Source organism: Arvicola amphibius, chromosome 3 (genome assembly GCF_903992535.2).
Source record: "Arvicola amphibius chromosome 3, mArvAmp1.2, whole genome shotgun sequence".
Lineage (NCBI taxonomy): Eukaryota > Metazoa > Chordata > Mammalia > Rodentia > Cricetidae > Arvicola > Arvicola amphibius.
In genome coordinates, this window is record NC_052049.1 from 6,418,691 (window position 1) to 6,431,317 (window position 12,627).

Below are 12,627 nucleotides of genomic sequence, written 5' to 3' on the forward strand. Positions count from 1 at the left end.
CTTTGCCACTCAAAGAATGCACTTATATTTAGTATCATCAAGAAAACACAGAACATGGGAAGAAAAAGAACTCTGGCTTAGGATGCTCCTCTGGAGGATAATGTGCTATTTAATCTGTAAGATGGAATAGGCAGTTACATGGACAGTTCTAAGGCTTAGGATGTCAGGGCTTAAGAGGAGACAGACATGAGAGTCATCAATGATAAATGGTACTAAAGCAAGTAGATTCCTTGAGATGCTGGAGCAATGAGAACCATAGGTGCAGCTCCTGCACCACATGGGACGCATGCGGTTGGATGGCAGAGAGGCAAGGTCGGGACAACATGAGCAGAGATGAGAGGTTAAGACCAAATTGTTAATGCTTGTTTGGGAAATCCTGTCACTGATAGGATTCACTTGCTCCAGGAAGTGGTCTCTTACCTATGCCCAGGTAAGAAACTCTAGCTGAACTCAGTTGGTCACAGATAAACATAAGACATGAAAATAGGAGGGGGGCTTCTGGGGAGGGTTTCTGTGGAAAAGGGAAGGAGAGGAGAGAAGGGAATACAGATGGGAGTGACTAGAATTCACTCTGTTTGTGTGTGAAACTGGCAAGCAACGAATAAGATTTTTAAACAGATGAGGGAGGGATGAAGGGCACACACACTGCTGACTCCTAACTGAGCAGCCAGCTGAATCTCCAGTACCAAATTTAGCAGTGCGGCCATTTGGTCCTCCTGACAAGGCAGTCGTAGCCGATGATAAAGGGTGGGCTCTGGAGGAACTGGAGCAAAGGCACGCCATGGAAACACGTGTAGCAAACATTTTTAAAAAGGTTTCCCTCAAGAAATGTGGGTTATATTTGGGGGAGCATGAGCTAGAACTATAAAAGAAATTAGGGTTCATGGGTCAATGATTGAAGTTGGGGATGTTTCCACTCTTAATAGAAGGATGGCAGGAGATGGATAATAAAGCCTGAAGACCTCCCCTCCCCACTCCCAAAAAAAGAGACGAACTGAAGAATGGTAAGGGCAAGTGAACAAACCCAGCTCAGTCATGGCCTCAAGCAGAATAAACCAGAGTAGGCAGCAAGTGGGCTGTTGTGAGTCTTTTCATTATACTTTAGCAGGGGACCCTCCTGCGTAGAAAGGAGAAGCACAAGGAATACAGTCTCTGTGCAGAGAGCAGGGCAGTCACCCAAATTCTGTGTACTTGAAAAAAAAAAGTCTAAAAATCAGAGGCATGTCAAACGCCTCAGGTCTGCCCACACAATTCCTCAGCAAAGCAATGGAGGAGCTAAATATCCCTGGACACTGTCACATGACATCACAGTGCTGTGTGCTTCCCAGAATCGCCCAACCATCTTTCCAACTGTTGCTTTTTCTGCCTTGGCTTCCCCAGCATAATCTTTGCCCAGGCTCTAAGCAAAAGCCAATGAGGTAAAATGACATCCCTTTGTGGCCGGATTGACAGAGAAATAAACACACAAAAGCCACATGGAAGTGTCGGGCAAGCATGAGCTGTTTGGGATAGCACCCCTGCAGCAGAGAGGTCTCTCCGATTGTCTGATGTGAAAATGATGCAGGAAACCCCTAGGGACCATAAAACCCAAACACCCAAACATGGGCACTTATCCCTTTGGGCATGTTCTGTCAAAGGATCCTCCTACATGTAATTTAACTAAGAAGGCAATGCTCTCTCCAGCACATGAAAATCTTCAAATCCCAGCAATTAACCCCATTGCCATCTGTCCCACAAATGGGTATCTGAGAATAAACAGTGTTCACACACATGCACGCACGCCCGCGCAAGTGTGCACACACACACACACACACACACACCCCACCACCACCCACCACTCCCTGCTTGCCTTGAGCAGTGCATCATGGAAGGAAAATGGATAGAGGACTTCACCACACATCGGTGACAATTCAGAAATGTTTAGAGCAGCCATCAAGCTGGGACCTCCAGGCTGAGAGCATGTTAGGCAGGCACTCACATAAACAGAAGAGGAAGGAGGTCATGAGCCCAAACAGAGGAGACTAGAGCAGGAGTCCAGGCTCACAGGTACCAGGATGGGAATTCTGGTGCACTCTGATGTGGATAGTGAGAGCGGGCAGCCTTCCTGCTAGTGAGCTTTGGTAGCAAAGAGAGGAATGCACGTGACAAACAGACAGGTCTGCACAGGCCTCTCTGGATCCTATCACAGAGATTTTCCACTGGACGGACAGACAAGAGGACAGACATAATGAGGAGTGACATTATTCAGAATGGCAGGCTAAATCTTTACCCCAAAATGCAATCATTCAGCATGTGTAAGCAAGAAACGTACTCTGTCATAACAATGCACATGCACATACCATGAAATGAAACCCCGGCCGGGACAAGGGCATCAAAGTAAAGATTTCTGCAGTTCAGCAAATCACTTTTAGTGTTTACTATCTTTGTCAGAGCTTCCTCTGGTATAAAGCAAGTTGTCACCGATGTCACTGCCACTGAACCTGTATCCTTCAGTTCCTCATCTTACTTCCAAGAAACAGCAAAGGAGGTAAGAATGCCAAGCTGTGGTCCTCTCAGATCCAGCCTCCTGGAAGCACCAGGGTCTATGTCGCAGCCATCCCCATAAGTACACCATTGGCTAACATCACAGATGAGTGACTGACACCACATGGGTGACTTCAGCTTCACATCTGAGATTCGCAGCTTGTTCTGAGTGTTTTACACATGCCACATAAATACACAAGACAGAGACAAGAGTCAAAGCTGCTCCAATGACTTAAACATGATTGAAGCCCACATGTGCATGCATGGAAACGCCACCGTGACATATCATGTATCATTAAAGTGTGCTGACAAAAATCCAAAACTGATGGCCAGCATACTGGATTAGATATCGAGGTATAGCTATAAATACTTATTTTATGCTTGGATTTATGGTTTTTAAAATGATAGGTAAGGACTGCAGAGTATGCCAAAATATAAAAGTTACTCTTTTCAGAGCAAAGAGGAACTAGAAAATACCTAAGGTATTTCAACAGTCTGGCTGTCACGTGGGTCTCCACCTTAAGACGAAGGTAAAACTTGAGTCTTTCCTTCTTACCCAGATATTTAGGTGTCTACAAATCATTTGACACTAAAATTAGAGATCGCTTTTGTTGATAAGAAAAGAAAGGGTCTAGAGAGATGGCTAGCAGTTAAGAACTCATGCGGAAGACTCGAGCTTAGTTCCAAACACCTAGGCTGTGCAGCTCACAACCTCCTGTAACTCCATCTCCAAGAGGATCCAACATCTCTGACCTCCGCAAGCACCTGTGCCAATGCATGTGCACCTGCACACAGACCCAGACACGCACATAATTTAAAATAATACAATAGAGTCTTCTCTCAAAAATGAGACAAATGGGATAAAACAAGGAGAACAACTTGAAAAGCATCATCTATTTTAATTAACTTCCTGTAGAATCAAAACATTTGTCTTGAAAATCCCCTCCATCAGAAAAATGTTAAAATAAACCTTAAATTTCTAAGTAGTGACTAACGTAATTATAAAGAAAAATTGACAACATTAAAATAAACTTTAAGTTTAAAACAAGAAAGCTAATGAGCATGAAAACATTGGAAACTCCATTAGTGTATGGTTTTCAAAAGTTAAACAATAAAAGAGTCTTGCAAACAATGAGTTAATAGCCTTAAAATTTTAGTTACGAAAATTCCTCAGCAAACATTGGAGCTTCCTAACTAGACATACCCAAGAGCATCCTCACACGTGCCCGTTTCCTGCCCTCATCCTAGTGCAGCAGATAATTAGCACTTACATAACACCAACAAAACAAGAAACAATAAAATAGACCAAAAATGAGTGAGTGCCATCATACTGAAACTATTATTAAAGACGCTACTCGGTGGGAGTGATGTATTTATCAAAACAAACTCTCCAGCATTTTGTTCCTGAAGTGTAATTATCTGTTAACACTTAAACGGCAACCGACAGTCTAAGAGCCTTCTTTAGGAACACTAAATCAGCCACTGTGATTCTGTCCTCATGAATCAACCCTCAGTTAAATGAAGGCTTCATGCTGATTGCCAGTGCTCACGGAGCACTGCCTTAGGCCCCAAATATTCATGCTTCACAAAGAAAAGAGCAATGCTGCCTACAAATATGGGAAGAAATGCAATTCAGGCACGGGAGCTGTGGACCATGGACCACCAGCTCTCTCCATGATCATGCAGGGCAGACTCGTCCAACCCAAGAGAAGCATCGGATTATATGATAGAGTCTTCTCATGATAGAATATTAGATACACATTAAAGTTAGGCTTATTAACAATCTGTCAAATCATGCAACATGAGTATTATAATAAGTGAAAAGTTCCAATCAAAACTGCATGGCTTTGCTCCTCCAGCTCTACAGATCGCTCACCGGAAGCACCCTAAAGGAGAGCATTAACTACCAGCAGGAGTGAACATTTCCGTGGGCATTACTGGAATCTGTCCCTTCAAAGCATATATCCCATCGTCATTATTCAATACATTAAACTACTTTGTTCATTTAAATTAAAAATATCTGTAAAATACAAATTGCTTAGGGGTCTGCAAGATAGTTCAGAGGATGAAATCACTTCCTAACGAGGATCACAACCTCTTCTTGATTCCCAGGACCCACATGGTAGGGAGAGAGGAAACTGATTCCTACAAGTTGTCTTCTGACCTCACACAGACACTGTGTCTCACATGCACACGCGCGCACACACACACACACACAAAATAACTGACCAAATAGTTTTAAAATGTTATAAAAATAGTTTTAAGACTACAAACATCTCAACTGTAGAGATAACATATTCAAAGTACAACTAGGTACAGTCCAGTAGATTTCACTTGATACATGAACTGAGGGTAGAGATTACATGAGCATAAACACATTTCTAGGGTAAGTACAATCAAACTAATCAGCAAATTGCAATTTACTTTTCCCAATTAATAAGATGTCATAGACAGATATTTTATTTCTACAGTCAGAATTTCAGGATTTAACCATGGTTACTAAAGTGAAAGGCACATCTCCGCATGCGTGGTGAAGGAATACAGGAGTGAGCAGCTCCTTGGCGAAGGCATGTATACAGAAGTTGTTATGTCAGGGATTAAGGATGAGTGAGTTAATGAACAGAAAACAATAGAACATGACTTAAACCCCTCCAAGAAGCAGAGTAACTGGGCTTTCAGTAATACACTGCAGACAAGCATGCCTTGAGGTCGTAAGGCACATTTTAAAAGAGAAATAGTCCTTATAAATTCTCCCTTAGGGGGCTGGAGAGATGGCTCAGCAGTTAAGAGCATTGCCTGCTCCTCCAAAGGTCCTGAGTTCAATTCCCAGCAACCACATGGTGGCTCACAACCATCTGTAATGAGGTCTGGTGCCCTCTTCTGGCGTGCAGGCATACATGCAGAGAGAATATTGTATACATAATAAATAAATAAATATTTTTAAAAAAATTCTCCCTTAGGTTTGGAGATTGCAACGTTGCATTCCTTTGCTTCCCCTGCTCCCTCCCAACCCTCTTCCATACCCCTCCTTGCACTCCTTCAAAGTAATGGTTCCGATTTTCATTGATTGTCATTACATGCAAATATATGTCTATTCCAAAGACACAAACAAAACCTACTCCATTTGTATAATCTTACTTGTATGCATGTATAAATAATTTAAGAAATAAAACAAACTTCTCACAAAAAACAAACAGAACCATGTATTTGATTCAAGTGTAGAGAGTATTGCCAAGATACTTCTTGTTTTAAAACACATGACTCTTGTTGACACCTGTCGATGATCTTAATAAAATAAATGCAGTTGATAGATCAATATAATTATCTGACAGCCAAAAATAAATGCACACTAGTTCTTCACGTATGTCTAGAGGTGTGAACAGAGTACATGGCTGAAATGGCACAAACATGGTTAATTAGGAAATGGTATGGAACTTACTGTGTAAATGAGTTACACACGCCAGATGTGTAACACAGCATGTCGAGTGAGTAATGTTTCTGAGGTCTTACTGTGAGCAACGTTACAGCTTAGGTACCAAAATTTAGCCTAGTAATCTTGGGGTATATAGACTATGTCAAAGGATGAAGCCCCAGATGTCCACCAGGTTTTGCAGGCACAGCAGGGCTTCATTAAAATTTGTGATAAAATTTTATACACCCAAACTAAATTTTGTTAAGGGACTTAATGGTGACTAATACATTCTCATTCTGTCTGTAATGAGAGCTTGAAGCACTCCAGACAAAACATAGATCAGAGCTCTGCAAGCTAGAGCCTTGGGGACCACATCTAGCCTCCTTCTTGCCTTTGTAAATAAAGATTTATTGGAACATGGTCAGACTCATTCATTCATTTATTGCCTATGGCTACTGTCACATTGCGATTGTCAAGCTGAGAAGACATAGCTGAGAATCTAAAACCTATAGATACTAACATCCTTTCCCCTACTTCTTCAAAAGAGGTTTGTCCATTTCTGATCTCCAATTATGCTTTAAAAATCAATTCTACGATACTTATTCTTTTCTCTGAGAAACCTGGCATTTCCAGAACAACAACCCCCAAACAATATTAGTGCATCTCTGTCCTTATTCTAGATTGGCATGCCCAATGCTCAGTTGGAGTCCCGTCTTGGAGCTGAGAGTCCTCAGTCAAACCCTCTCCCTATTTCTGACTTCTTAGGTAAATTTCTGACTCTTTGGGGGCCTCAGTTTACCAATGTTTAAAGTAAGAACCATGAAAGCACCTCACTCAGAGAGTGAGAGCAAGAGTTGGACGTCTTTCCTTCAGCACAGGGCCCGGTAACCCATGAAACCTGCATGAGTCGATAACACCCTTCCCGTAATGTACTGGTCCTCAACATCCACCCATCTAGACGAACTCTGTGACATCTCAATGGCTCTCCCCAACTCTCAGGCTCTGGGGCTCTCCACGGAGGAGAGACTGAGATGCCTAGGTGCTGGAGTGAGTTGTACTTCAGACACCATGCGAATCTGAATTTATGTCGACTACAGAAAGACACAAAAACCAGATCCTCAGTTTGTCCTTCCGTGAGATGTAGGGATTGCAGATTATGTTCACAGGGGTTGGAGAGTCTATACTCTCTGTCAAGCTCGTCTACATACCTTCAAGCCGAACTCTTAAAATCAATTTAGTAAGCATCCGGATACAAGGCAACCAGGAACTCACAACATTGTCCCATAACTGTGACAAACAACAAGTGCACAAAATGTATGCATATATGTATGCATGTATATATATATATATATATGTATGTATGTATGTATGTATATATGTCATTGGCAATTCTTTTCATTGGAAAGCAGAATGAAGTCCACAATGAGACTCAACTGGGTTGAGAAATAATTTAACAAAGCGTCATGTCTCCAGTGACTAATGTATATAGGGCAGATCCTTGTCTCATTCTCTCTCATGGCTCTCACCCCCTTTCCTTTCTCTGCCTCGCCTCCTCCTTCTGAAAGGTGGCCACAGGTATCACAGGAGAGGTTATCACCCAGCTCTGAGACACGTACAATGAGTTCCCCCAAAGGTAGGACATGGAGCTAGATTTAGAGGCTCAACAAGAAGGACTGGGGAGTGGAGGTTTAGTTCTAGAAGGTGAAATGCTGGTCTCCATGCTACCAAAGGGCTTCGGGGATCAGGACAACCGGAAAAGACTAGATGGAGTAGATCCTTAGGGACACCATGCAGATTTGTGGCCTTTCTCAGAAGGTACAGGACACCTCAGGAAGTCCCGCAATTGGAAAGTGAGATGACAGTGGGACAAGCCACAAAAAAAAAGCCAGGATACAGCACAGAGCCAAAATTGAAACCTGGCAGGCAGTCACACTGTGGCTAGAAGGCACCATGAGTCACCAATGCACTTCCTGGCCTTGAGGTTCCCAAGTGACTTCACAGTACAGTCACATCCAAATAGCTTTACCTTAAAAAAAAAATTCTCCTTCTGAAAGCTGTCATTTACTACCATTTTTAACAGAGAGACAGCTGTCTAAATGTGTAGTATTCTTGGTCTCTGCACTTCCCACTCAAGTGTCTCACTTACCGAGGAGAGAGAGGGTAGAGCCGCGTGTCCTCCGTCATGAATCACACTGAACTGGACAGCCACATGGGCACCCACGCCGAGTTTTCACACAACAGCCCTTCAAAAAAGGAAAAAAAAAAGAGAGAGATAGAGTCCAAGTGAGCACATCTTAACACACTACAGTCTTGACTTATAAAGGCTTGGAAGTTCCGGCAATGCCTTAAGCACCAGAACAAGAATCTCAAGCAAAGGCAGGAGAAAGAGACATGGTACAATTCAGTAATCACCATTATAAGAGACCTAAGTTAGCATTATAGACACCACCTGGCTTTCCTCTTGAAAAAAGAAAAAGATACACTTAAAAAATAATGCTGATTGTTTTCTTCCGTGATTTATTTCAGTTTGAGTTCTTTCGGGGTGGGCTGTGTGTTCAAGTCAGTGTGGGAGCCCACAGGCCAGAGGCCTCAGATTCCCTGGAGTTGGAATGACAGGCAATTGTGAACTTCCTCTTATGTAAGCTGGGAACCAAAGGCAGGCCCTTTGCAAGAGCAGTGCACTCTCTTAAGTACTGAGCCATCTCTCCAGCCCGAGAAAATAAAATTTTAGTGTGATTCAACATGTGAAAAAAAGATCTCATGAAACATCCTAAGGGGCCATTATTTCAAAGTCACTGGAATGACTTTAAGCATTTGAAAATCAAAATAATTGCTCCTTCATTGCAAATCTTAGATATAAGTCCCTAAAGAGCTTCACAAGGTGGTAAAGTTTGGTGCAGCATGAACCACACCTGAGTCTGAATTTGCACTGTTACACATCCATGTGTTCCTGCACACTTATAAGATTTAATAAGAAATTTGTCCAGCATCACAAAATCAATTCACTTCACTAAAATCCAGAAAATCTATTGTATTGCCTCATGAATTTATTCTGTTAAATCAGGAAAACTATATTGCAATGCCAGACATGAACACAAGAGCTGGGAGTAGGTGACCCCCTACTGGCTATCTAAACAGAAAGGTATCTGCTCTCAGGGAAGAATCTGTGCCTTCCAGTGCTAAACGTTAGCCCCTGCCCTTCCTTTTTCCTTGTTCCTCACAGCTTCTTTTTTTCTATTCTCAGTTTCTGGCTATTGTACATGGGAAGCACACTGGTGTTCTCTACCCTCACCCACACACTAGAGAGCAAGAGTGAATGATGATGAGAAAATGGGAAGGCCTTCCAGAACATTCTGCAACTCTTCTAATCCATGAGCCCCATGTGGCCCATGTCAATAATGATCAAAGGCCAACCAGTCTCCATAAAATAGCGCACATTTTAATAGACCTGCTGGAAGTGTACAAAATGTAATCCACTAAAATGCCTTTAGGGATGGCCTGGGTTTCTAGGGACAGAGAACAGGGGAACACCATGATAATGTCATTCAATGAGGCTTCCTGTTTCTAGGAGAGGACTATGGAGAGTACGGAGAATTCAAAGAAGCGAGGAAGTGACTCAAGGCAGCATTTGGAAGTACTTGCCATGAAGACTCCAGAGCGGCCCAGGTGCAACCCTGCTTTGCAGGATTGCCAACTCCAAGGCCTCACTGCGGTCTTCATGACCAGTGACATCATCCATTGGAAGGGATAAGGTACAGATGCAACTCTTTGAGGCCAAAAGGAAGGTCAGGGAGCTTTCCCCAAGGTAAAGAGGCATGTCCAGTCCAGGAAATAATGTAAAACAGTCCACTTATTTTTCCCTCCTCACCAATAATATCTCCTCTGAGTGTGGCAACAAAACGTTGATTAGGATGCTGTATTAAACAGCATGTGGATACAGGAGGTGTTCCTCGTGAGCCCTACAATCTTCTTTATAACCATCACTACTAAAATTCCCCGCATGCACTTGTTTAGATACAGTACAGGTTTAACTAACAGAATTGGAGAGCTCCACTGCTTCCCACTCTGGCTCTGTGACTGTGTTTAGTAATTACAAGACAACCCATAAGATTGAAATGAAAAATGCACGGTGGATGAAGATCTAGCTCAGTAGTAGAGTGTTGCCTAGCAAGCGTAAGGTCCTGAGTTCTGTCTCCAACTCTGGAAGGAAAAAAAAAACAAAAAACATTACATCACAGTCTTTCTATTCCCACAGACCTCCATGAGTTCAAGGCCAGCCTGATCTACAGAGCTAGTTCCAGGACAGCTAAGGCTATGCAAAGAAACCCTGTGCTTTTGTTTTGTTTTTTGTTTTTTGAGACAGGGTTTCTATGTAGCTTTGGAGACTATCCTGGAACTAGCTCTTGTAGACCAGGCTGGCCTTGAACTCACAGAGAACCACCTGCCTCTGCCTCTGCCACCTGAGCATTGGGATTAAAGGCAAGCGCCACCACCATCCAGCCTGTCTTGAAAAGCCAAATGTCTCCATATGATGGCCCTCCAATTCTCCCTAAGAGAAGTCACAGAATAATGCAGAAGAGAACATTCCTCCTTAATCCAAACAGGGAGAATCATAGCCAGGACAGCCAGAAGGTCGCAGAACAACTCTTCCTTCAAAACCTGCCTCTTTTTCCTTGAATATCCAACTGTGATATACAGACCACCTGTGGTTGAGAAAAACACAAGCCCCTTCAGAACCTATATCTGAACAGAAAGACCAGCAAGAGGATTGGGGTACAACTCGAAGCATTCTGACTGGGCCTGTGTCTGCAGCAACAGTGAAGCGGAGATCCACTAGCTTTATGCCTGTCAGCTAAGCTAGCAACAGCAAGACCCTTCTCCAGAAGCTCAGCCACTTTCCAACCAGGCTTTGAAGCATTTAGGAAGCTTATGCAGTTCAAAGGAACACCTGCGTGGGCCAAGGTGCATGGGCTCAGGTGCAGCAACCACAGCGACATGCCAGGTTCCTAGCAGGAGCCACATTATAGGAAGTCCTCCAGATGGAGAAGCCAGGCTAGTTTATGGGACTTGGGCACAGTGAAGACATATGTCACAGATCACTCAATGATATCCTAGAAAACTGAAGGAGTCAAAAATAAAGAGGCTATATTGTCCCAGAGTTGAGCCTGCCACATTTACTGTCATCCGTTACCCCATCTGTTTCAATTTCTCGAGGACATCACTCTTTTCTTATTTTACGTGGTATCGACCTTGATACAATCTCTGAGGCTGAACAGAACAACTACGGGGAGAAAAAAAATCTACCTCTAGGAATATAAGAGCAGAATTATCACTAGAACTCTTGTAGATGCACAAGTAATTGTCCCCAGAAGTTTCATCTCATAGCTACCTCCATGGGTTCTGAAGGCGTCTCCAAATGGAGATGATGAGAAGAAATGCAAGCATCAATTACACCGGACTAAGTGCCCGTCAGCACACGGCCTTGAACAGAAATATGCTTTATTCTCTCCAACCGCCCTGCTCAGCAGGGGGTAGTGTGGATTTATGCATTCTTGTGGAGATCAAAGTTCAGCTAAGCAGCAGCCTTTATTCTACAAATACAAGAAATAAATTCAGATTTTAGGCCGAATTCAACTTGGGGTTTTCAGAAGACTAAAACCACACCAGAAATCAAATGGAAACGGAAGTCAAATGAAAATAGACAGACTTTCCACCTAGTATCATAATGGCTAAGAGAAACTCTCCCAGATGGAGGCTTAATAAACCAAGAAATGGTCAGTCTAGGACTTTCCAACCTGGGAGATCGGACCAGTGGCAATGTTTTGTCATCAGTGGGTAGGTCCCATAGCAACTTCCTGGTGGCAGTGTACAGGAAGGAGCTAGAGCCACAGTTCAGGAAGGAGCTGTGTTCTCAGAAGATCACAGAAAACAGCCTACGACTCTCCTGTTACATAATTCAATAAACAATGAAACTGGAGGGAAGCAGAGTTATCTGTGGATGAAACAGTCAAGAAAAGCCACCCAGGGGGGAAATGGCAGGTGACACTGACGTCAACTGGAGTAGGGAGAGGTCAGAATATGGAAAGAAGATGAAGTGTGTCTGACTGGATAAATGACAAGCGGAGCACATAGCAAGCCCATCAGTCATGCTGAGAATCACCAGCAGTGAGTCAAGAGCCACTGCAGTCAACGCATGCTGAGTCGGAGCATGAACGTTTTGGTACCCTTGCTTGCTCCTGGTGTATTGATAGAACTCCTGCACGGGGCCAGCACAGACAGGACTCCACAAGAATCCATGAGATCCAGGCACGGCTGAAGAGAGCAGTTCTGCTAAGGGGGGAAATTAGCATGGCAGGGGCCTAGGAACCACAAGCAGAGAGGTGGCCTTTTTACCAAGTTTTCATGGGCAATGAGAAAAATGGAAGAAGAATCTCTTAGAAGAGGCTAAGGAACAAGGAGGGACAGCCCCGCAATGTTGGGGCATCTGAGCAGTGGCAGGCAGGGGAGTGTGTCCCCACATTCATGTCAAAATGACCACCACACATGTCCAATGGGAGAAAGACACAGGAGCCACCCTAGATACTAACCAATGGGAAAGGCAGGTGGCAAAGAGAATACAGGGGACATCAACGCAGAAAGAAACAAGACTTAAGGCAGAGGAGAGGGAAGGGGTGGGGCTCGGTGGAATGTTA

At 43.4% G+C, this 12,627-nt stretch overlaps 1 protein-coding gene across 1 annotated transcript in view; it reads right to left on the reverse strand.

Annotated features, from left to right (window-relative positions):
• The window catches only part of Sema5a (semaphorin 5A), a 332,682-nt gene extending 324,507 nt beyond the window's left edge, over positions 1–8,175 (reverse strand). The window contains exon 1 of the mRNA XM_038324344.1: positions 8,082–8,175. The gene's annotated coding sequence lies outside the window, so the exon portion shown is untranslated. The remainder of the gene's footprint in view (positions 1–8,081) is intronic.
• Positions 8,176–12,627: the final 4,452 nt, after the last annotated feature.